The sequence below is a fragment of the Anser cygnoides genome, chromosome 1, assembly GCF_040182565.1.
Source record: "Anser cygnoides isolate HZ-2024a breed goose chromosome 1, Taihu_goose_T2T_genome, whole genome shotgun sequence".
Taxonomy (NCBI): domain Eukaryota; kingdom Metazoa; phylum Chordata; class Aves; order Anseriformes; family Anatidae; genus Anser; species Anser cygnoides.
In genome coordinates, this window is record NC_089873.1 from 153,316,914 (window position 1) to 153,340,846 (window position 23,933).

The window sequence follows — 23,933 nt, forward strand, 5'->3', positions numbered from 1 at the left end:
TATGACAGAGCTCAGGAGAACAGAGTTTCTGTCTGCATTACCTGAGACTTTTTGAAATAGTTTCTCTTGACTTAAAATTTTAAGTTCAACTAAGTTTAAATATGAACTATTTACTAGTTTGTAAAGTTCAAGCAGCTTTTGCAAACAGCAAATGACCTCTGAATGACCTCAGAAGAAATCAAGAACTCAGGGCTACTTACAATCTAAAGAACTTGGGCCAGTTCTACTTTTCTGTATGTCTTGTTCATCTTTCTGAAAAGGTTTGTCTCTTTTAAGTGTTTGCCAGTATAAAAGATGTTAATCTCTAGACTGGCAGAGCTTTTCTGTTCTTCGAGCAGATCCCTTAATCTTATTACACAGGTGAAGAAGCCATTACCAGAGAAGTGGCAGTTTCAGGAAATGCGTGCTTGAGCAGTGTGTTCAAAGCAGCTACTGAGCATGCAGGCTTTCTCATTGCAATGTGCTGCTGATTGGCAGACAACTTGCATGGTTTGAATGTCTTTCTCTTAATTACATGGCCATAGTCAACCTCTGATCTTGAGTATGTTTTAACTGTATAAAATATTGCATTCTCTGCATTAAAATATATATATAATAAATTACAGAATACATTAAGCTAGTCTCACAGTCAATTTATGACACAGAAAACATCTGTCTTTTATATTTTATTTTATTTTATTTATTTTTTCTGTTAGGACAGTAGTTAATTTATGCAACATCATCACGTTGTTTTGTATACTGGGAATATGACTCTAAGGGAATACCAGTCAAGATTCTCCTTTAAGACTAACTAAAAATATCTTGTCAGAAAGATCTGGTTGGGTTACCTGTTTGGGCTTTGTCACAAGCAGGCAATATAGCAGAGGGTGTAATAATGTAACAAGCACTTCCTTCACTCTCTTCTCTTGGAGGTGAGGTTATCATTAAAGGAGTGTGCAGAACAAAGGCTTTGAGGAATACCAAATGTGAGAAATAATGTGAGAAATACTTATTTGTATATGAGAAAAAACTGCCTTCTATATTTCTTTTTTATTATTAAGCAGTCAAAAGACCTTTTCAAAAGACTGAATGATATTTTCTGGAGCATCTACAACTTTGTGCTGTACAAAATGGGTAATTTTTAAGGTAAGATTTTTTTTTTCTATTTACTTAATTTAAAGAAGAAGGTCTTGTTAGCCAGCAAAAACTTCCAGTCATATTACATAAAAGAAAAAAAAAAGTTTTTTATGTATACAAATTAAACATTTGTCAAAGAATGAAGATTTAGAATAATGTGAATTACCATGATTCTTCAAAATACTTATAGGTGAAGTAAAACAAAAAACAAAGGTAAAACTCTTTAACAGGTAGCAGTATGGGGATAGCTTAAAGCTCTATAAAGTACACAGACATACCTACAACAGTTGAAAATATGTCCCTTTTCACATATCTTTATAATATAATCAACTGCAATTCTCTTCTTAAGTCAGTTTAATCAGAAATGATTTTTCATAGCCTAAAGTATAAAAGAAATCATCATACCAACTGCTGAGTTTTCTAAAGTGCAACTGGACAGCCTAAGGGGTGGAAGAATAATGTGCTCCAGTGGAGCAAGTTCTAAAATATTCTGTAGCAGATGGAGCTTTCTTTTCTGACACATCTAGATTACCAATTACATTTTATTTTCAATGTGTGTTGTGCCTTTTTTATTTTTTTTTAATGTCTGAAATCCTCCCTTATAAAAAAAAGGATGTTGAAAAAATTTTAACTGGATGTTAGAAAGCACAATATAACATCACTTATTACAGGTAGAGAAAGCAGCAATTTCTAGAGTTAAGACTACCTGATGATTTCTATTTTAAAACCTCATTTTCTATTCCATTTCATAGATCTCTGGCAAAATATAGCCTTGGGCTGAAAACATCATTATTATCAGAATTTCTAGCAGCATTATTATTATCAATATTATGAGAAAAAGAATTTCAGGAGTTCAGCCCTTTGTTTTTTTTGGAAGAGGGGGCACATGTTGCTAAGATGTTTCAGTGTCTGCCTCTACAACAAGAAGATCACCTTATTCCATTCCCATCAAAATCTTCCTAGAAATGATTTCCTTCTCTGTGCTAAATATACCATGAGGTAACATCAAAAATATTGGTTTGCACATTTGCAGAGTTTTGGGTCAGTCTTCACTGTAACAGTTCCTGGAATTTAAATGCTTAAATATGAAAACAGTCATGAAATATACTTTCTTGCATATAATTACACAAAATAGCCTAGGGAAAAAAAAAAAAGTAAATGATCTTGTAATATTTTCACCTTGTACATAGTTTTTGCTTTTCTATTCTATGGGTGGGCTATTAACTTTCTCCAGTGACTTATGGTCTGGATTTATTGAAATGCACTTTATTTATTCATATTGCATACCAACATTCTTCACACCATTGTAAACGAGGATTTAATAGAGTTGTGGGACCACCAGTTCAGATAGCCTGTTCCCAAGGATACGAGGCCAGAGAATACCCTATCCAGAGAATTACTGCAGAAACAGCTAAGCACAGCCTGCCAACTGCCCAGTGGGGTTCCCACAGGAAGGAAGCATAGGAGCTTCAAGGCACCATGGTGTCAGTGTTTCTCCATAGGACTTGGAGAGGCAGAAAACACCCATGCAGGATTTCCGCTGTGTGATTCAGATTAGTGTAATCATGTACTTTGTAATGTAATATTACCACTAGTAGTCATAAGCAGTAGGATTTCTACTGATTTTGTGAGGCCTTGGTGCTGATGCTTGTCACATCTTCTATGTCTCAGCTTTCGTTGACCTGCTTGCTGATCTGTCAGACTTGATTTAACTGTGACAACAATTTTTCTAGTTGACCAAATGCCAAAGACTAATTTGTTTTACTTTTGTCTATCTTTGTGTGTTACAAAACTCATAATTGTATACAGATAGCAGCAATGTGCAAATGTTCTATGTAGAATGAGGTGTTTACATGATGCAGCATAGACAAAGGCAAGCCTGGCACAACAACAGAGGCCTTCAGAAGTAAAGAATAGGGGAGTAGAGGCAAGGGATCATAAAAAGGGGTGCACAGGCTTGGCATGGGAAACCCCTCAGGTGTAAAAAACTAACCAAAGTTCAGTTAAAGAAATGCAGATCTACAGGTGAACAAAACTGGTTTTAGAGGTAATAAAGAAGGCAAAGAAATTGTATCTATTGAGCATGAAAAGAACCATACAAAACAAGGTGTAATTTAACTTATATAACACCCTGATGCCAGCACCCCGTTCTCATTGCATGCTCAGACATGGCACTGAGCACCCTGGAGTGCAAGGGGTTGGGGAAGGGATGGGCCAAGAGGACCAGAGAAATGAGAGGTCTCCACCCAACGCCCCCATCCCACTGCAGGCCAAGCGGAGCTGGAGCGTGGGAAGGGAGCGGGACAGAAGAAGGCAAAGAAATGGTATCTATTGAGCATGAAAAGAACCATAAAAAACAAGTTAAGATGTAATTTACAAATGTAAGTCTTCAGACCAGTGATCAAAGAAAAAGATATAAAAACATGTTAGCAAACAAACAAACAAACAAAGTAAGCTGGTGATGATGACAAGGAAACCATTGACATGGACATCATATTCCTCACACCAAAGGCCTCCAGCTGCTGACAAATCATTGTGACACCTCCCACTGCCACCACCAGAGTGAAACTGTGAAACCACCTACCTTAGGACCTGTAGTAGCATGGGAAGGATAAGAAAAACACTAGTAAAAGGTGAATAAATTTAGTGTATGCATAACAAATTTTACTCAATTATTATCTTTTACTTTTCTATAACAAATAGATTTGGACTAATAATGATCAGACACTTGAAATTTCACTTTTGATAACAAATTATTGGTTTACTTGTATATAAAGTGACCAATATTCAGAGTGCAGCTCTAGAGACATATTGAATGTGGTGATGGATACATGAAAAATAGTCTAATTTCTCTTATTCAAATGTCCAATAGCTGCTCCTCGAACTCTATGCTATATGTAGTTTCTTGCCTTTCATATGCTTGTGAAAAGGAAAAAATTGGACACGAGTCCATCCTGGTACACTTCTAGTAAACTATACAAGAAATGTAATTTAGGATGGTAATGAAATTAATATTTTCTTTACTGTTTCTCAGCTTGAGCGCAAATCAAAAGTAAAATGGAGTCCTCCAGGTTAGTGATCCTTCCCAGGGACAAAATTCACTATAGGTACTTAACAGCCAGGTAATTATGCTTGAAAAAGTATTAAATGAATTTCAATCCTCAGTTCAACAGTAAGTCCCAGAGCAAAACTACAGCCCTGGTGCTATCTTAATCTATAGCCCAAGGAGCTCTTGCAGTCTCTTCCATGGCACTTAAGAAGTTTTTCCTTTTCATGTCCTTTCCTGTGAAACTACAAAATTGGCAATTTCCTCTCTTTCTCCTAGTAAGCCCAAAACTAGCTATGAACTAGCATGATAAAATATGTACTACGTCTGATGTTTGAATGTAAATTTTCTGAATAAATACAACATCTTGTAAGAGGGGGGATAATGTTCCAATGAAACTGAATCTAAAATGTTCTAGGTGGGATTTATTAAACAAAACTGCAAAACTGGAGAAAAAAAAAAAAAAGAAAAAAGAGTGGCTTTTTTTTTGTTGGTGGTAGTGTTGTGTTTTTTTTTTTTTTGAGATAAGACTGTTTTTTGTTTTTTGTTTTTTTAATAAAGCTCTGCCATATTGGGCAGTATTTTGATTAATTTTAATCAATGCTCTCTAATTTGGCTCCTGTTGCCACTTCTCTTGATTGACTTGATTGACTGTATTGGAACTCCAAATCCATCAGCCCTAGATAGAAGGCAGTCTGAAGCAATCATCCTCCTCTCAAACTTTTGTGAATAACATATTTGACATAAATAACAACTAAGCTGAATATAAGCCAAAGTGACTACCTTTGAGATTTTTATGAATAGCAATAAATAAATGTCTGTAAATTTAAAAATATTAAAAGGTATTAAGTGTGCTGAAAAAAGAGAGGAAATATATGTTACTGTTGAATTATTGTGTCAATATTTCTACAGAACACAGTTTTTTAAGTCATAAAATTCATTTAGAATAATTGCCCCTAAGTAGGTTATCAAAGAGTAATAATTATTCTCTCACCAGTGCCATATGTTAGACTTCTAACTATCCACAATGCAGCAGGCTGAAAATAGACAGTTATAAATATCCTGCAGAGTATCTCATTTCTTTGTTGCCTCTCTAAATGAAGGACAGAACTCTTATAATTGGGGAAAGTAACCTCTAGAAAAAGAAGTAAAACACATCTCCTCAGGTGACTCTGACCCCTTTATTCAATCACTGAAATGAGGCAATATAAATTTCTAAGCACCTTTGCACCTGGCAACCACAGTATCAGCTTCTATCTGGAAAAATGCTTTAAAATGTAATCACAGAATCGTAGAATATCCAAGTTGGAAGGGACCCACAAGGATTACTGCGTCCAACTCCTTGGTCCCCAAATGTCATATAGATGGACAAATTAGCATGAAATGAAGCTTGTGAAAGAGATGATAGTAACTTGAAAGACATGGCCATTTTTAATACAAACTTATCACACTGCCTCCATAACACCAGACCTTGTGAAATGATGCCATTTTCCTATACAGATCACAACAGAGAAATACAAACTAATTCCTTTTGCAGAGAAAAGCTGTCACCTCTGAACTGGAAAAGCAGACATATTTACCACTGAAATAACGAGAAATCAAGGACAGAAATGCTTTGTTTCGACTAAACTAAACAAGGGGATATCTCAAACAGTGAGATAGCCATCTATATCTATGCCTTGATGTGGCCAATGAAGGTCAGCTTTGTATGTCCTTCTTCAGCTTTATCTCAGACAGTGCTGAGGTTAAAACAAGCTGTACCTTGTCTTTGTTAGGATTTTACATGGAGATCACAATCTTGATTTAGTTTCCTTGAAGTAAAAGCATCACCATTTTTTCACTAAACACTCTGAAGCGGTATTTTTCATTTACAGGAGACGCCTATTAAATCTTTAATAGCCACGCAGAAAACTGGCACTATGAATTGTAGTTCTTCATCTAATGGCCATAGATTAGATTGCATTAGTCACATCAAATCACTCAGCAGTAGGAAGATCAGATCCCAAACCAGGGATCATGCTTAGTGCCAGATGACTGAAGACTCTAAATGATAGGGAATGGCAGGGACATATATTCTTTCCCTGATCATATAGAATCACAGAATCATAGAATTGTTTGTATGGGAAGGGACCTTAAAGATCCAAACACCCTCATGGGCAGGGACATCTACCACTAGACCAGCTTGCTCAAAGCCCCATCCAACTTGGTCTTAAACATTTCCAAGGACGAGGCATTCACAGCTTCTCTGGGCAACCTTTTCCAGTGCCTCTCTACCCTCATAGCAAAGAATTTCTTCCTAATATCTAATTTAAATCTATCTTTTTTTTAAGTTTAAAACCCTTACTCTTTGTCTTATCACTTCGCTTCCTGACAAAGAATCCCTCTCCTAAAATATGTTCTTTCCTAGGCAAGCACTACTGGCCATTGATTGAAGACCTACAGTATAAACCAGAATAGTCATTCTTACTTTTCTTCTTACAAAGAAGAAAATGCACAAAGTTAGGTATGGACTTAATCTGATCTGAATCTAGCCATTTGAAAGTTAGGCTTATAGGTGGCTGTCTAGACTTCCTCTACAGTCAGTGGGAAGAGAGAATCAACTCCAGAAGTGCCTTATTATGAATATTGAGGATAAATGGGCCCAGACTTGTGCATGAGTGTCCTTTTCTCCATCTCTTCCTCCATCTTTCTTCCCACTAGCCACAGAGGATTATTTTTTATCTCAATTTCAACCATTGATTTCAATAGAAGATGCATTAGACCTAATTCACAAAAAAAAAACCAAAAAACTGTATGTGTGTATGTATATATTCATGCACACATTTCATCCCTATTCCGGGAATCACTTTTAAAATGCAAAAGGTACTATGTAAAGATTTGTGTCAAGTTTTTAGCTCTTTTGTGTTAGTGATGTTTTTTTTTGTGGGAGATTTGTTCTTTTTGTTGTTGTTATTATTATTATTTATATAAAACAATGTAAAATCAATAGCTAGCTGGATACTGCATACTTTATTCACAGTCTCGAAAAGTGATATATAGTGCAGTGTAACAACCTTGCAGTTCAGAACTTCATACTTAGTAGATTAACTTTAGTATGCTTACTATTTCAAGGACTTCATTTCTATTTATTATGATCATCAAATTAAAATTATTCTTTCTGGTATCTAAATTGAGAACAAATAAGCGACAATTTTATTTTGTTATAGCTTTCTCTATTTAGATGATACTCGTAAGGGTCTGTCTCTGTAGTCCACAAACACAAGCTTTTCACAGAAAGCCTATGAGACATCAAACAGATTTTGTAGATCAGATAAAAATAAAATAAAATAAATAAATAAAAAACAGGCTTCCATCAGAGTACAAAAGAGAGTTTTTTAAGAGTTTTTAAAGGTCTTTCCTGATTGCTGTGAAATAAACATTTCAAGATGCGTATTATATATAAACAGAATTTCAAAAACAATTGGCAGCTATAAAGCAGATAGCAGAGGGTTATTAAAGTGATAATTAGACAGAGTTGGAGATGAGTCCAGGCTTAGAGAATTTATACTTGGAATGATCTTGCAGAAGGCTTCAGGGTTAGCAAACGCCTAGTAGGCTTAAAATATCTAATAGGTTTAAATAGACCAAAATGTAACATGTAGGTTCCTCAGTATGAAAATCCCTAAGTGTGAAGTATTTCTTAGATCTGACGCTATGCATCCACAGTGCTTCTCTAGGCAGGATTACTTTAACCTGCATTCAAGCTGTTTGCAGACACCGCATATCATGTTTCAGGCTTCTAAGAAAGGACTTCCAACCATCTCCCTGTCTTACAGTGGACACATGAAAGCACTGAGAAGGAAAATGAGATATGTAGTGGTGACAGTTAAAGTACAAAATTGGGACACCTCCATTGTATCTGCAGCCACTCAACTGCAGTTTATTGTCACCTTTACAGAGAATATGAAGGCATAGGGCTACTCCAGGGCTGCACTTGACAACTTCCCACCAAGCTAGCAGCAACTGCACACCATAAAGACAGTAAGTAAAAATGGCCTCTCCTAGGGGCTGCTTCCCAAATTTCACTGTAGCAGTTACCTTAGGATCTTGATCAGTGACAGCAAACTGTGGCTTTATCTTACATCAGACAGCCTGAACACCTGGACTTTATAGTATGTTGAAAGAAACAAGCTCTTCCAGATGTATTTTGGTTGCAAACAGAGCTCAAAGCCTGCCTTCCAGTCCGCTGTGGATTGTATTTTGCTACCTATCTTGGAATCTTCTCAAGGAAATGATATATCATCCAAAATCCTCCAATTTTCACAACGTAGTGGTTGTTGAGGTTTTTTTTTTTAATATATAGGAATCATCTTGTACCTAGAAACACTCTGAATTATTTAAAATTATAAGCACCACTTCTTCAACATCTTTAAAAAAAAAAAAAAAAAAAAAAAAAAAAAACCACTACATCCAAGTTATTTTCTTGAAATTATGCATCAATAAAATTATTAGATAAAACTAGAAGACCCATAGTATAAGTGGAGGTATTCTTAGATCATCACTGGGATTCCTTCTTATTTTATAATTTATGAGGGGATTAAAAGAAAAAAAAAAAACACCAAACTAACAATAAAATGCCATACATCTTGGTAGAACTCTACATATAAAATAGGTGGAGTTTGTCATAGAACCCCATTTCTATCTGACCTAATTTAATTCTAACTTGACTTGGACTGAATACTATGGGTGAAACTACAGGAATACGATGCTCCCACAGTTTTCCAGCACTGTCTCTCCAGCCTACACTCAAAGGGGTGAAGGTCTCTAGGAAGAGATTTATTGAGAGGACGTTCTAACCAAGAACTTTTAAGCTCCAGAACACATCATTCTTCTGTGGACGTGTACTTTCCACTCAACATTCCCAGCAGTCTGAACAAACTGCAGTTTGTGCAGTTTGACTACACAAGTATTGGGTCTATGCCTCCAACCTAAGCAAATCACCTGCTTTGATGGAGCACGTCAAGAGACATTGCATAGGAGGATTACAGTTCATGCAAATATGTTGTGAAATAACATTGCACTGTTATCAAATAGTACATGAGAAAAGGGATGAATGAAGATCAAAGTCTTTTTTCATGAACCTCCTGGACATAACACCAGACAATTCAATAACTATAGGATGATGCTTGGAGCTGTTAATGTACAGCACCCAAACACCAGAGCTCCCAGTTGTGATTCAGTTGCAGGACTTCACAGAGTAAACACACTGCCTACACCCAGCTTTGATAGTGGTTCAGGTTCCAGTTCAAATAAGTTAGTTCAAATGGCAGACCAAATATGCAGGTCTGTGCATTGGGTTTATGCAGCAAGGTCTTGGTACCAGGGGGGCTGCAGGTGTGACCTCTGCAAGCCTGTGGAGAGGAGCCCATGCAAAAGCCAGGGATCTGGGGGGAGCTGCCGCACATGGGAGACACATGTTGGAGCTATTTGCTCCTGATGGATGGACCCCGTGGTACGGAGCCACGTGGGAGGAGTTTTTGAAGAGCTGCTGCCTGTGGGAAGCCCCCTCAGGATCAGTTTGGGAAAAACGTCATCCCATGGGAGGGACCTCACATGGAGTAGGGGCAGAGAGTGACGGTGAAGGAGCAGCAGAGATGAAGCATCAGGGACTGACCACAGCCCCCATTCCCTGTTTCCCTTGCACCACGCAGGGGAAGGACATGGAAGAAGTGGATGGGGGGAAGGTGTTTTTAGTTTGCTTCTAGTTTCTCACTGCTCTAGTCTGTTAGTGATAGGTAATAAACTATACTAATCTCCCTGTGCTGAGTCTGTTTTGCCCATGATGATAAATGGTGAGTGATCTCTCTGTCCTTATCTCAACCCTTTAGCCCTTTTTGTTGTATGTTGTCCCCTTTTTCCTGTGAGGAGAGGGAGTGAGAGAGCAGTTGTGGTGGAGCTCAGCTGACAAGCAGGGTAAAACCACCAGTCTGAAAATATTTTTATTACATATTTAATCACAAATCTTTAAATATTAACCTATATATACAAGACTTCTGTTATGTTCAGTGCCAAGTACATTTTCAGGAAATAATTCTCTATTACAAATGTATACTTGTTGCAAAATTTAAACCAATGTAATTCTGTTCAGGTACAGATACATATGTAATTTTGTGCCTCGCTGTGCCTGTTCATATTACTATTTATTCGATACTTGTGGTACTTGATGTTCAATTAATACTATAGTGAATATAGAATAAATGTTAATGTATTTATGCATGTAATACATGCATAGATTTTACTGACTTAATTTATGTGAACATCTTTAAATATAGAGTCTTCTAAGTTGAAGTCTGTCACACATGATTGGCAGAATAAAGTATAAAGAATGAAATCTTTAAGTGTGAAGTTTTGCAGTGCATTTCAAGGAAGAAAAGCAACTAATGCAATAAAAAAACTCTCACTTTGAGAATGATTTCATTGCTGACATTCTGTTAAAAGTTCAGTCAGTTAGAAGACTGAAAAAGCATTTGAAAATTAACTACTAAAATAGCTTATAACGATATCTGGCACCCTATTTTCTACAACTTTGATGTCATAACATTAAAAATGCTTTATAAAACTAACAAAAGTATATATAATGAAGAGATCTTATGTAGTAATTTTCAGAGTTTGGCATTTACACTTTTATGATGAAGCTGACTGCTTTTTTAGGGGGAAAAAATCAGTTAAATTAGTTTTTTTCATGAGTTTTTTTAAGCTTTAAAAAAACAGTGTAGTCTTCCGGAATATGTTTCTCTTCACATTTGTCTGACAAGCTTTAATTTGTAGGGATATGCGTTTGTATATAGCTTAGTTTCTTGTATGCATTTACATTGTAGTGCCTCACTTGCATATTCTACCAATAAAACAGTTTAGAGTATTCCATCTTTTGTTCTTGAAATGAATCAGAATGAAAAAGTTCCCGAAACTTTTCATTCTGAAATCAGAAGTCAGTAAACATATCTATTTCAAATTCATGAAATAAATGACCTTTTAAATATTTACATAACATGCTAATAAACTAAATAAATCAGTATCTTGGAAAGGAGCAGCAAGTATTTTTTCTATAGCAGCATAAAATCTCCAGTTTCTACATAGGGGCCATGCTTACATGAATTTCAAAATAATTGGAAGTTATCTAGACAGCATTTAATACAAAATTATCTTGACCTTTTTTTGAAAAAGAAAAAAAAAAAGAATCAAATTTGGTATTTTAATTGTTTTCCTTTGGTATAAACGTTTTGTTTGTTTGTTTGCATGCTTTGCTGTTGTTTGTTTATATTAATCTCCCTATGCTGTCTATTTTCCTGCTCCTTTCACTTAAGTGTCTTGATTGATGTTTAAATGAAAAGATTGTAGGGTCTCTGGAATCATATTTTCTGACTCTAGATAATGTTGCCTTTTAAACAAAAAAAAAATAATAAAAAGTATTGAATAAAATACAAATATTAGCTGTAACAAGAATTGGTGGTTGCTCTTGAAAATTAATCTAATTTAGATATTATGGAATGAGAATTGAGATTTTTAAACACTTTAAAAAATTGTCTTAGAACCCCATGACACATAGTTTTTACTTCTGACCAAAATATAGTTTGTAGATGCAGTTATGCCTCTACTTAGTTTCCCCTTTGTTTCAGAAACTTATGATGCCATCAGCAAATTATAGAGCTAGGAGTATGATCTTAAAGAAGTATGAGCAGAGGAGAGAAACTAACAGAATAAGGTCAAGGGAGATGATGAGACCCCACCTGGATTAAAGTATGCATCTCTGGAGTGACTAGTAGTGGAAAGATGTGCACCTGTGAGAACAGGTCCAGAGGAGGGTCATGAAAATGACTAGAACACCTCGAACACCTCTCGTATGAAGGTTGAGAGACTTGCGGTTGTTCAGCCTGGAAAAGAGAAGGTTCCAGGAAGACCTTATTGTGTTCTTTCAGTATATAAAGGACAAAGACTTTTACTAGATCCCGCAGTGGCAGGACAAAGAACAATGGCTTTAAACTGAAAGAATGTAGATTTAGATTGGATATAAAGAAGAAGCTTTTTATGATGAGAGTAGTGAGACACTGGAAAAGGTGGCCCAAAGAAGCTGTGGCTATCCCAACATTGGAAGTGTTCAAAGTCAGGCTAGATGGGGCTTGAGCAACTTGATCTGGTGAAAGCTATCCCTGTCCAAGGCAGGGATGTTGGACTAGATGGTCTGTATTCAAATTCAAACCATTCTATGATTCTATGACAAAATGAAGGCATGAAAGTCTAAATGAACAGGTAGTGGCAAGTCAGTAATACTTTTATTGTTTAAAATTGTATTAGAAGATCTAAATGCACATTTCTAACTGCTCAGATTAAGATATATTTGTTGTAATATGATCGTGTGATTTCGGTACAGAACAAGAAAAATCAAGCTGAACAGTTTAACTTATATCCGTACCTAAGTCAATGTCTACAAATTTGACAGGAGTGAAAACAGAGGGAAAAAAATTATCTATTTGATTTCTCTTTTAACCAGTTTATTTCATTTATGTGTGCCACAGGACATGCTTTTCCAAGAATATACCCATACATCTACAGGAGGTAAATTATTTCTTGTTATCAGCTGATTATCAATCTATATCATGGGGAAAGTTAGTAGTCTTTAAAATTTTGTCTTAAAAGCTGCATATCACATTCCTATGGATGAAAAAAACATCTAACTAGGATTAAAACTCTACAGGAACCTAAGGCACAAATTAAGGACTGTCTGACTTTCAATTTTATTCTTTTAACATTTGGCTAATCAATTGAGACAGAAAAAAATATTTCATGTGGAGAGCTTTGGAATATTTCTGATTAGGTCATACTAAAAATCACAAAAGCATTTATCTGTTATTCTAAAAAAGTGTTTTGATTTGAGAAAGTACCACTGTTCTTCTGAATAACACATTTTAGCCTGTTCCTCTCAAAATCGTGGTTGATGAGTCAGATTTCTGCCTGTCTGTTCATCTGTCTGTTCATCAGCCACATTCTAGCAACTTTTGAACCCCCAGATCATTTTCAACAAACTCAGAATCCCAGAAAACTTCAGGATAATTTAGGTGTGAAGAAAAGAGTATTTACATGGTTGTTGTCCAATGAACTTCTCAGGCTAGCATAAGCTAGCACTGAAAATAAGAACAGAAACTCTGTTTTTTTGGCCACTCTGGACATCTGTTTTCACCCTAGCAATACTCACCATTGTGCCAACTTGTATGTATCATGTGTCCCTTCAAGCATGCCATATGTTGTTTTTTTTTGTTGTTGATTTGTGTTGTTTTTTTTTTTTCCAGTCTCCAGGATCAAGTTATGTAGAATATCTCACATCTATACTATTCAGAATTTGCTCTCTCTAAAGCTGACTGGGCGATCTATGCCATTTGATGCTTGGCTCTGGATCCCAAAGACCACTTGGGATACAGAAGGAACTAAATGTGTTGCAAGACTTCCCCATAGTCTTTCATCCTTGAAACAAACTAAATCCTGAAGGATACTCAGGATACTCAGATTTTTTCCCAGTTAATTTTGCCTTGACAACCTCAAACCCATTTTTTGCACAGGTATTATCCTACAGTCTCCAGCTGGGTGACTACATAATTAACTACAGTCCAGACATTCAATCCTTCGCACTAGGAAATTGATAGTTCCATATGTATAAATGAACAGTCTACTCCCGTGCATGTGTGTATGAGAAACAGACCACAAGATCTAGCTGTATGCACAGGTACAGTGGGCAATCGCTTTATGCAAAATATTTATGGAAAGAAGAAATAGCCTTGTTTCTGATTCCTACTCTTTTTCTTGCATCCCAATAAATATGAATTTTGTTGTTACTAGCGAAAGACCATGGAATTTTTGTTTGTTGAGAATACAAGGCCATGGGACTTGTTTGCATTTGTCCCAGTCTATGTTTATTTTAGCTATGATGGCAACTTTCTAGTAGTCAGATTTGGTTTAAGTTAATTACACTCTATAGTGGTAACAAGTAGTTATTCTTTATATACTGAACTATATATAGAATAAAAAGTGTTTTGCAAGTGTGTAAATAAAGGATGATATAGGAAGTCTCAAACTGCAAATGTAAACCAGGATGGTCTTTACAGGAGTACAATCTTGTTAAACCAATGTAGATGTAACAGAAAGAACAGAAAACTGAACAATCAATGAAGAGAAAGATAATGCATGCAGATAGTGTTAAGAAAATGCATACAAATAAACCCAAGCAAACTCCAAGACCAAGAAGGGACCCCTACCAGCATCAAAATTCTTCTGGAGAAGAGCTCAGGTAGCTGACAACTCCCACCAGCCTTTCTCATAGAAGGTTGGCACTGTTACCCTTAAGACTCTGGAAGGGTGAGCACAGTACCAGACAAAAGGGGCAGCTACTACAAAGGATTTTCTTTATTTTAATGTGTTATTCAGGGTTTTCTGTATTAACTTGGGCTATGAATGGGAAGTGTACAGTGTACAGTAACTGGATTAACAATTACTCTTAGCTGTATTTTGATTAGACTGTGAAATTAAACCAATGGTGAATTATTGGATCTGCATATGTATGGTGTGTTCCCTTTTGCCAATGATAAGACTTTGAGTGCAATAGCTGAAAATTTGAGCAGCTGTGGCTGTTGACGTGTATATTTCCTTTGCTTGATGGTTCAGAGTCTGTGGAGAAACAACTGCTTCTAGGAAGCTGCAGGAGGTGTGGTTAATATCCCTTGGACTGTCCATCCCAGCTCTATCTGTTTCTTACTGGCCTTCCTTTGACATACATGGCCACAGTAAGACCGTAGCCACTGAGCCTCTAGGCAGCACACACTGCTGGGAAGTTGGGAGCCATCTCTGTTAATTGTTCGAAAACAAAACAGTAATCAGTGTATTACAAAATGACAACATCTTTAAAAGACTAACTCCACAGCATGCTCATTCAAAACAAAATTGTAGGGTGTTTTGACTTTGCTTTTTCAATGCCTTTCTTCCCCATCTGTAATACCCGTAAATTTCTTACCTATGCGTTTGAACTTCAGAAGCTATAAGGCTTAGCATTATAGAAAAGCATTTGAGAAAATTAGTATTGTACAATAAATAAGATCTACAGCCACAAACAAAGCAATGTAAAACCAAATTATTGAGAGCCTTATAGGGAATTATGCTGGAATCCTTTAGAATAATATATATATATATATATTATTCCATTATTATAAGGTAAATCAACACTATCAGCTATTAGTTGATATTATCTGATTGCTATCACAAGGCTATTTTTACAAGGGAATTCATTTATACAAGGTTAGCAAATGAAACCAATCTTAGATCTCATGAAGATTGACTTTGTAATCTTCATCTTTTTTTTTAATGAAAGGGTTTGTTTTTGAATCTACTTTTATCTTAAGTGAAACAAACCTGTGCGTCTTCTCTGGGCTACAACATTACAATTCTTTTATACTTCTTGATTTTATTGTTAATGTCACTGACACATTTTGCAGTGCAAATCTGTGACTGGTTTGACTTGAAATACATGTGAACATTTTCAGAATATCTTACCATGTGCATTTTGTTTGTGTCTCCCACAGCATAATTATTAATTCAGTGGGTGTTTTTCTGATTAGTGTCAAGTGATCTTTCCATGAGATGCAAACTGTAAAATCTAAATAAATAAATAGATAAATACATTAATTAATAGTAAAAACATATCAGGTATCAACACACTCTAAGTACTGTTACAAATACAAATCATATTCTTTCTGTGTTATCAAGCTAGGTCCTGTAGGATAAATTCAGTCTCTCACAAATGACAAGAAGTCTTCCTGCTCAGAAATTTTAGATGGGCCTCTAAGGTTTATGACCTCTGAAAATATTTGTTTTTGAAGCCTGGCAAAGACAAAAAGGACTCCTGGTCTAATGTTGGAGAAACACTACAGACAATTATTGATTTTTACAATACTTCTGATGCATGCTGTTTTGTTCTACAGACTCAAGAAGTCAAGCCTTCTTTTCTGTTCTTATTTTGGGTGATCATTAACCGTAATAGGTTTGCCTATCCTGTTCTTTTGCTTCATAATACAATTCTGCAAATGGCTCTTGTTGGCAAGTCCCACTGCTTCATATGCCAGGATGCTGTTTTTTGCTGTTTTTGCTTTTGCCATGTAATTCAAGTTATCAAGCACTTGGGTTCATAAATTATTCATGATTGCTGTAGTAAGCCACAGGCAGAGCATTGCCACAATAACAAACCTCCTTTTTCAGGGGGTGAGTGCAATTCCTTGAGACAATAGCTGGAAATATAAAGATGAAAATACCCATGTCGACAGGTCTCTAAGCAGTGGACACAGAGCTGGGCATAGAATTCAGGGGGAACCCAAGAGCCAGAGAAGTGTGTCCATAACTGTCAAATGAGATATATCTTAGTGGAACAACACTGATTGGAGGAACAGAATTGAAAACTGAACATGAAAACTGCCATTAGGCAGGGTAAATAGGACCCTGCCCACTCTACAAAGAAGTGGGCTTTCTCACCTGAGTGAGAAAAACAATATTCTCATCCATTTTTCCTTCTAAAGCCCTCCCAAACAGAGTAACTTTAACTTTCAAACTAAAGAACTAAAGGTAGAGCACTCCTACCCTGCCCAGCCCAACAAGGTATCAACATTCTGTAACAGCCACAAGAATTCCGACAACATTTTTATGGAGAGACAGGTTCTAGTACCTTTTACATATGGTTAAAAATTTACTAAATTTGAAAAACACAGCCCTTCACAAATAGGTCTTTTTTTTTCAGACCTGCTTACTTCTCTAGCTCTCTCATGTACTGAATAAAGAAGGGGCTCTGTGGAAAATGTGATACTAGTTGTGCAATTAAAAAACTCATTACATGCACATCTGCAGAAAACCCAAAGAACTTATGAGATCAAAACCTTTTATTTCCAACTGAAGTGACTGTTTAAATAAAATACATTTTTCTTCCCTTACTATATGTTAAACAAATACAACACTCAGAGTTAAGGTTCCATAAACAAATTTAATTTTGACTTTTTTGTGTTCCCAAGAACTATATTTTAACCAAATTAAATAAGGTTAAAGGAACCATCTCTCTCTCTGTGTCAAAAATAAAACAAACAAATAAAAAAATAAATCAGAATTACATAACTAAAACTTCACCATGAGGATTTGAAACCTGAACCCTCAGCAATATTGAGACATAGGACTGAATATATTAGCTAACAGCAAGCGAAGACTTGGTTAAGAAAGAGAGAAACCTCAAATACTATATGTGCCTGGGGAGAACAGTGAAGAAAACCAATTTGAATCTTCTGCTTTCCACCTTCAAAAGCTAAAAGAAGTCAACAGTGAGTCAAAGGGTCTGGAGGAGGCTGGAGGAGCAAGACAGGGAAGAGGAGCACATACTGAAGACCTGACAGCTCCCATTGTCAGATGCCCTAGGAGCTTTCCTGCTTCAGCAGGGAATGGGATTGGTGGCCTTGGTCCAGATCTTTGTCTGGCACACAGCTAACACCTGCATGGTGCATGTCAATGACAGAACATAAATGACTATCCCCTGGAGTTTATATTTCTGAGGAAAAGCCTGACCTAAATTTTGTGGCACAAGGAAAAGGTACTAGTATAAGTAAGTTCTCTCTGAAGAACATCACAAGGCCTGCTGTCTTCAACAGAGGAACCTCAGCTTCTCAAAATAACTGATGTACAAATGTTTACAATGAAGAATTTTATATAAAATAAATATGTGACTCACTACTTGGTACTCATTCTGCCTCCTTCAAAAAAAAAAAAAAAAAAAAAGGTTCTGTATTCTATATTTCTATATTTTCCCATTTGTTTTCTGGTTTGGTTTGGTTTTTCTCATTAAGCTATTTTCCAGAGTGACCCTCCCTCCCCCATTCTCTTCTCCTCAGCTCACAACTGCACTTTTAAGTGAAACAGAAGTAGCAGTTCAATTATATAAGTAGAAAAGACTTATTCAAGGAAGTCTTGAACTTCTCTCAAATCTTTTTCTTTCACTTACATATACACATACTAAGTTTTAGTTTAATAAAAAAAAAAAGGCAAAACAAACAAACAAAAAACCCTCTTCAGACAAATTAATGATTCTTAGAGTTTTAAGGAAAAGCTTCAGAGTTTCATCATGTTTCAATTTAGCTGAAAAGCTTTCTGTGTTATTTTACATTAAGTAAATCTTGTCTTCTTTCAGAAAATCACAATAAAATGCTATAGTTTTCAAGTATTCACATATGACTGTTTTCACTGAGTAAAACAGTACTGTATTATTCTGACACAACCTTTTTTTCCTCAGGGACTCAGAGACGATGCATCTCTGGGTGCAACTCAAACCTCAACTCTCCTGTGAAAGAGAAACAAGTGCTACAAGATAGAATCATAGAATGGCATGGGTTGGAAAGGACCTTAAAGGCTATCTAGTTCTAACCCCACTGCCATCCCACTAGACCAGGTTGCTGAAAGCCCTGGCTTTGAACACTTCGAGAGATGGGGCATCCACAATTTCTCTGGGCAACCTGTTTCAGTGCCTCACCACCCAAATAGTGAAGAATTTATTTCTTATAGCTAAATCAAAGCTACCCTCTTTCAGTAAAAAAACATTGCACCTTGTCTACACCCCCTGGTAAAGAGTTGTCCTCATTTTTTCTGTAGGCCCTCTTAGGTACTGGAAGGCTGGTATAAGGTACAGAACTATAAGGCTGCTATAAGAATAGAACCTTCTCTTCTCTAGGCTGAACAACCCCAGCTCCCTCAGCCTGTCTTCATAGGAGAGGTGCTACAGCCTTTTGATCATTTTCGTGGCCCTCCTCTGGACTCACTCCAACACTCTCATGTCTTTCTTTTGCTGGAGGCCCCAGAGCCCCAGAGCTGAACACAGTACTCGAGGTGGAGTCTCATGAGAGCAGAGAAGAGGGCGAGAATCACTTCCCTTGACCATGCTTTTTTTTGATGCAGCCCAGGACGTGGTTGGCTTTCTGGGCTATAAGTGCACATTGCTGGCTCAGGTTGAGCTTCTCATCAACCACCACCTCCAAGTCCTTCTCCACAGAGCTGCTCTCAATCCATTCTCCATTCAGTCTATATTTATCCTTGGATACATGAAAACCGTTTTTTTGCTTTAGTTACACCCAAGTACCAGTCTTGGATAGGATAGGATAGGATAGGATAGGATAGGATAGGATAGGATAGGATAGGATAGGATAGGATAGGATAGGATAGGATAGGATAGGATAGGATAGGATAGGATAGGATAGGATAGGATAGGATAGGATAGGATAGGATAGGATCGGATCTTCCCCATGGAAACTCATCCAGAGCATATGAGCAGTTACCAGAAATCATCCCTGTCTCCACTGCAGTCAACTGGAGCCACAGGCAGGTTGAAATCCCTTGGCTCTTGCAGCTTGGTTCCTCTCCATGACTTTTTGAGGTACAAAGCAGGCATGACTCAGAGTTAATGGTCCCAAATCATGTCTTCATTATTGCAAAACAAACTCTTTCAGTGAGGGAAGAACAGCTTCAGCAAAATCTGGCTATTTTGATCAAGTACCATAAAAATTATTCTCAAGCTCCACCTGGTGGTATGAAACTGGTTCTTAAGGTCCAGCCCTTAGCACAAAGGGTGAACCTTCTAGGTTCAGTTGGTCTAATTTGTAATTCTTTGCAAGTGTCTGATCTTTGTGGGAACAGAGCAAATTACTGAGTTGTAAATATTATCAATATGAGATGTCAATAGTGATTCTACGTACTATACACACAAGGCTGACCATATTCTTTTCCTTCTAACTAACATGTATGCTCCCATAACATAAAATGTATGCCAATTTACAGAATGATGGTGTATGCTCTACAGCTAACAGCAACACAATAATTTCCATGCTACTTTGTGGAAAAATATAACAGTACTTGCATAGTGTAACATGGTAACTTATCTCAACTTCCCTGCACATATTGATGCCTTAGTCCTCTGAGACTTACGACAACTACCTATAGCCTTGTGGAACCAAAACTCCTAAGTCCTCTGAGGTAGATTAAGTTAATTTTGAACACTGTGAGATATGTGCTGTCTTTAAAAATTAAAATTTAAAAAAATAATAATAATTAAAAGGAAGATTTTTTTTTTTTTTGCGTTTCAAAAATTACAAGGCAACATTTGTAACTGCAAAAATCTCCCATGATTACTGTTCTCTGTAGTACGCTACTTTTTCAAAACATGTTGCTTTTCAATAATAAGGCAAAAATCTCAATTTGGTCTTGAAAAGTACAGAAGGTTTTTCCTTTTTTCCCCTTAAGTCTAGCTGAGCTTCTTTTGTTCTTTTGTTGTTGTTAGTTTTTTGTTGATATTGTTTTCTTTGTTTGTTTTTCAATCCTGTAAGATGACTGTGCCTTTTTTCCCCTCCCAAGATCATATTATTATTTATTTGTATCGGCAAACTATCTGCACTGCAGACTGAGCAAGCTAATGCTTTAGTAAATTGTTGCTGCCTCCTGTTACATCTGTTCTGCTCTGTTCACTAATTGCCTGTCACAACCACTGAGCCATGGTGCCAGCCATGCTGCCACTTCCTCTTTGGTCAGTTTGTCGTCTCCTATTAAGCTGAGTCCTGTTGCTTTTTCTATAGCCAGTGTTTTTGCACTCAGAATATAATGAAAATCTATTACATTGCAGTTATATGAAAGTGCCAAAATTATAATTCAAAAGAGAAAAAAAAAAAAATTAATGACTTTTTTGTGTGAAAGTTGACAGTCTCTTACCATAGCAGCAAATTATTTTCCTTGATACTGCTTCACTTTCAGGATTTTACATATCTATATGTATCATTCAATCTGTTCATTACTATTATTATTATTATATTTTATGGAAAAGAGATTCTAGAATCAAACTCTGTGAATGATATAAAATCTGAAGTGATATCTCAAATATTACAATTTTAAAGGCAAGTCAGGAGTGGACTACTGATTTTAATGCTGAACTTTGGTGTTTTATTTTTCCCTTTTTCCTAAAGCAATTTTATTTTCCACATTCTAATTCAGTAGCTCAAAGGAAAGAAATGAAAGAGCATGCCATTACAGACATATATATACATGTACACACACACGTATTGCTGGCATACATATACATTTGTATACAGACATTTCCTCATTTATCAAACACAGCAACAACAGTAAGAACCATTCCAGCTTTACCTTCAATATCTGTTGTCAGTCATGGCTCCCAGATCATAGTGAGATGAGGATACCCCTTCTCACTCCAAGTTCTAGAAAATTAGGTCAATAAAGCTCCTTTATGCAGAATTTCCTAAGCCTGTCTCCTTAGTGTGCAGAAGAATATTTAATCTACAAAAAGCAAAGTTCAAAAATTCACAGAGCCATAGGATACCCTGAGCTGAAAGGGACCCACAGGGGTGATCGACTCCAACGCCTGGCTCCTCACAGGACCACCCAAAAATCAGACCATATGTCTGAAAGCACTGTATAAATGCTACTTGAACTCCAACAGGCTTGATGCTGTGACCATTTTCATGGTGAGCCTGTTTCAGTGCCTGAGGCAGATGTAGACAGATACTTCGTACTCTGCAGTCCTGAAGGGAGCAGAGAATCTGCGCAGTTTTTAAAATAAAGTTTCTTTATACGAGCTGGTCATTAGCATGTGACCTGAGATTCTGGAAATAAGTATTGCTGTGCACACTGCCATCGACATTGTTTAATATCTTTATTAATGACATAGACAGTGGGACTGAGTACACCCTCAGCAAGTTTGCAGATGACACCAAGCTGAGTAGTTCAGTTGATACAACAGAAAGAAGGGATGCCATACAAAGGGACCTGGACAGGCTTGAGAAGTGGACCCAAGTGAACCTAATGAGGTTCAACAAGTCTAAGTGCAAGATGCTGCACCAGATCAGGGCAATCCTAGCCATGAGGACAGACTGGGAGAAGAACTCATAGACAGCAGCTCTGCAGAGAAGGACTTGGAAGTTCTGGAGTATGAAAAGTTCAACATGAGCCTCCAGTGCACGTTTGCAGCCCAGAAGGCCATCTGCATCCTGGGCTGCATCAATAGAGGTGTGGCCAGGAGGCTGAGGGAGGTGATTGTCCCCCTCTGCTCTGCCCTTATGAGGCCCCACCTGCAGTACTGCATCCAGGTCTGGGGTCCCCAGCACAAGAAAGACATAAACATATTAGAGCTGGTGTATTGGGTCTGGCTGGGATGGAGTTAACTTTCCCTGCAGCAGCCCATGCAGGGCTGTGCTCTGCACTTGTAGCTAGAATAGCATTGGTATCACACCAGTGTTTTGTCTATTGCTGAGCAATGCTGGCACTGCATCAGGACTCCCTTCACGCCTCCCACCCACCCCGAACAAGTGGGCTGGGTGTGGGCAAGAGGTGGGGAGAAGACATCACCAGGGCAGCTGATCTAAACCAGCCGGAGGGATATTCCATACCATATGATGTCACACTCATCAATAAAAGGTGGAAAAGGGGAAGGAAGGGTCTTGTTATGAAGACATCTGTCCTTCCAAACAACTGCTATGCATATTGAGGCCCTTCTTCCTGGGACATGGCCGAACATCACTCATTGATGGGAAGTAGGGAATATTTTTTTTCTCTCTCTTTCTGTGTTTCTACACAGCCTTTGCTTTTTTTTTCCCTTTTCCTTTTCCCTTTTCCGTTTAATTAAATTATCCTTATCTCAACCCATAAGCTTTTTTGTTGTTGTTGTTGTTTTCTTTCTAGCATACTTTCTTCTCCCCCTCTTCAACAGTGGTTGTGGTGGAGTTTAGCTGCCCAGTAGGGTAAAACCACCACAGCTGGTCCAGAGGAGGGTCAAAAAGATGATCAGAGGGCTGAAGTACCTCTCCTATGATGAAAGACTGAAAGATCTGGGGATGTTCATCTTGGAGAATAAAAGGCTCCAGAGAGACCTCATTGCAGCTTTTGGTGACGCACTGGACCAAGTTGCCCAGAGAAGCTGTGGATGCCCTATCCCTGGAGGTGTTCAAGGCCAGGTTGGATGGGGCTTTGAGCAACCTGGTCTGGTGGGAGGTGTCCCTGCCCATAACAGTGCGGGTGGAACTACTTGATCCCTTCCAACACATGCCATTCTATGATTCAATAATTCGATGATTTTGTGATTCTGCAGAACTTTGTGTTTTTTCATGCACATATGGAAATAAAAGAAGTAATGGTTCAGTGATACTGTTATTGTTTTACATGCTGTATGAACACAGAACAAAAATACCATCCCTGTTCAGTAATATTCACAGTCTAGTTTGACACACACAGCTAGATAACTACATTCTAGCCAAGCAGGGGGGAGACACAAAGAAAAGCTAAGACCATCATGATATATAAATTATCCCAGTGCAGAACAGTCCTTGGCTGATGTAGTTTTTCATGGGCACCACAGAACATGAAAATAGTATTTTTAAAGAGGGTTTTGAGTTTTGCTATTGCAAAAGCACCCAAACAAAGAAACAAAATTGAACTGTGCTAATATTTACAGGAAGCTCCTTAATGATTTCCAAGAATGTGACCACAGTAAGCCAATCAGACACACAAGTTGACGACAGTGTCAGATAGATGATAGATAGGACTGAGATAGCTTTGGAGAGTCTCAAAGGAGGAGAAATTTAGCTATGCAATAGAGAAGGAGACCACAGAACAGAATATAAGACAGAAGAGATTCTGGACAAGAGCGTATAGAAGAATATGGAGAGTTAATTTCATA

At 37.2% G+C, this 23,933-nt stretch overlaps 1 long non-coding RNA gene across 2 annotated transcripts; it reads left to right on the forward strand.

Moving 5' to 3' along the window:
• The first annotated feature begins 841 nt into the window (after positions 1–841).
• LOC136789753 (uncharacterized) lies at positions 842–23,720 on the forward strand. Of its 2 annotated transcripts, none has more exons than XR_010828679.1 (3): positions 842–911; positions 1,041–1,125; positions 22,940–23,720. It is a non-coding gene; the product is annotated as an uncharacterized lncRNA (long non-coding RNA). The 2 variants fall into 2 exon arrangements; XR_010828680.1 differs by having other exon boundaries at positions 871–911; positions 1,044–1,125.
• The last annotated feature ends 213 nt before the right edge of the window (positions 23,721–23,933 follow it).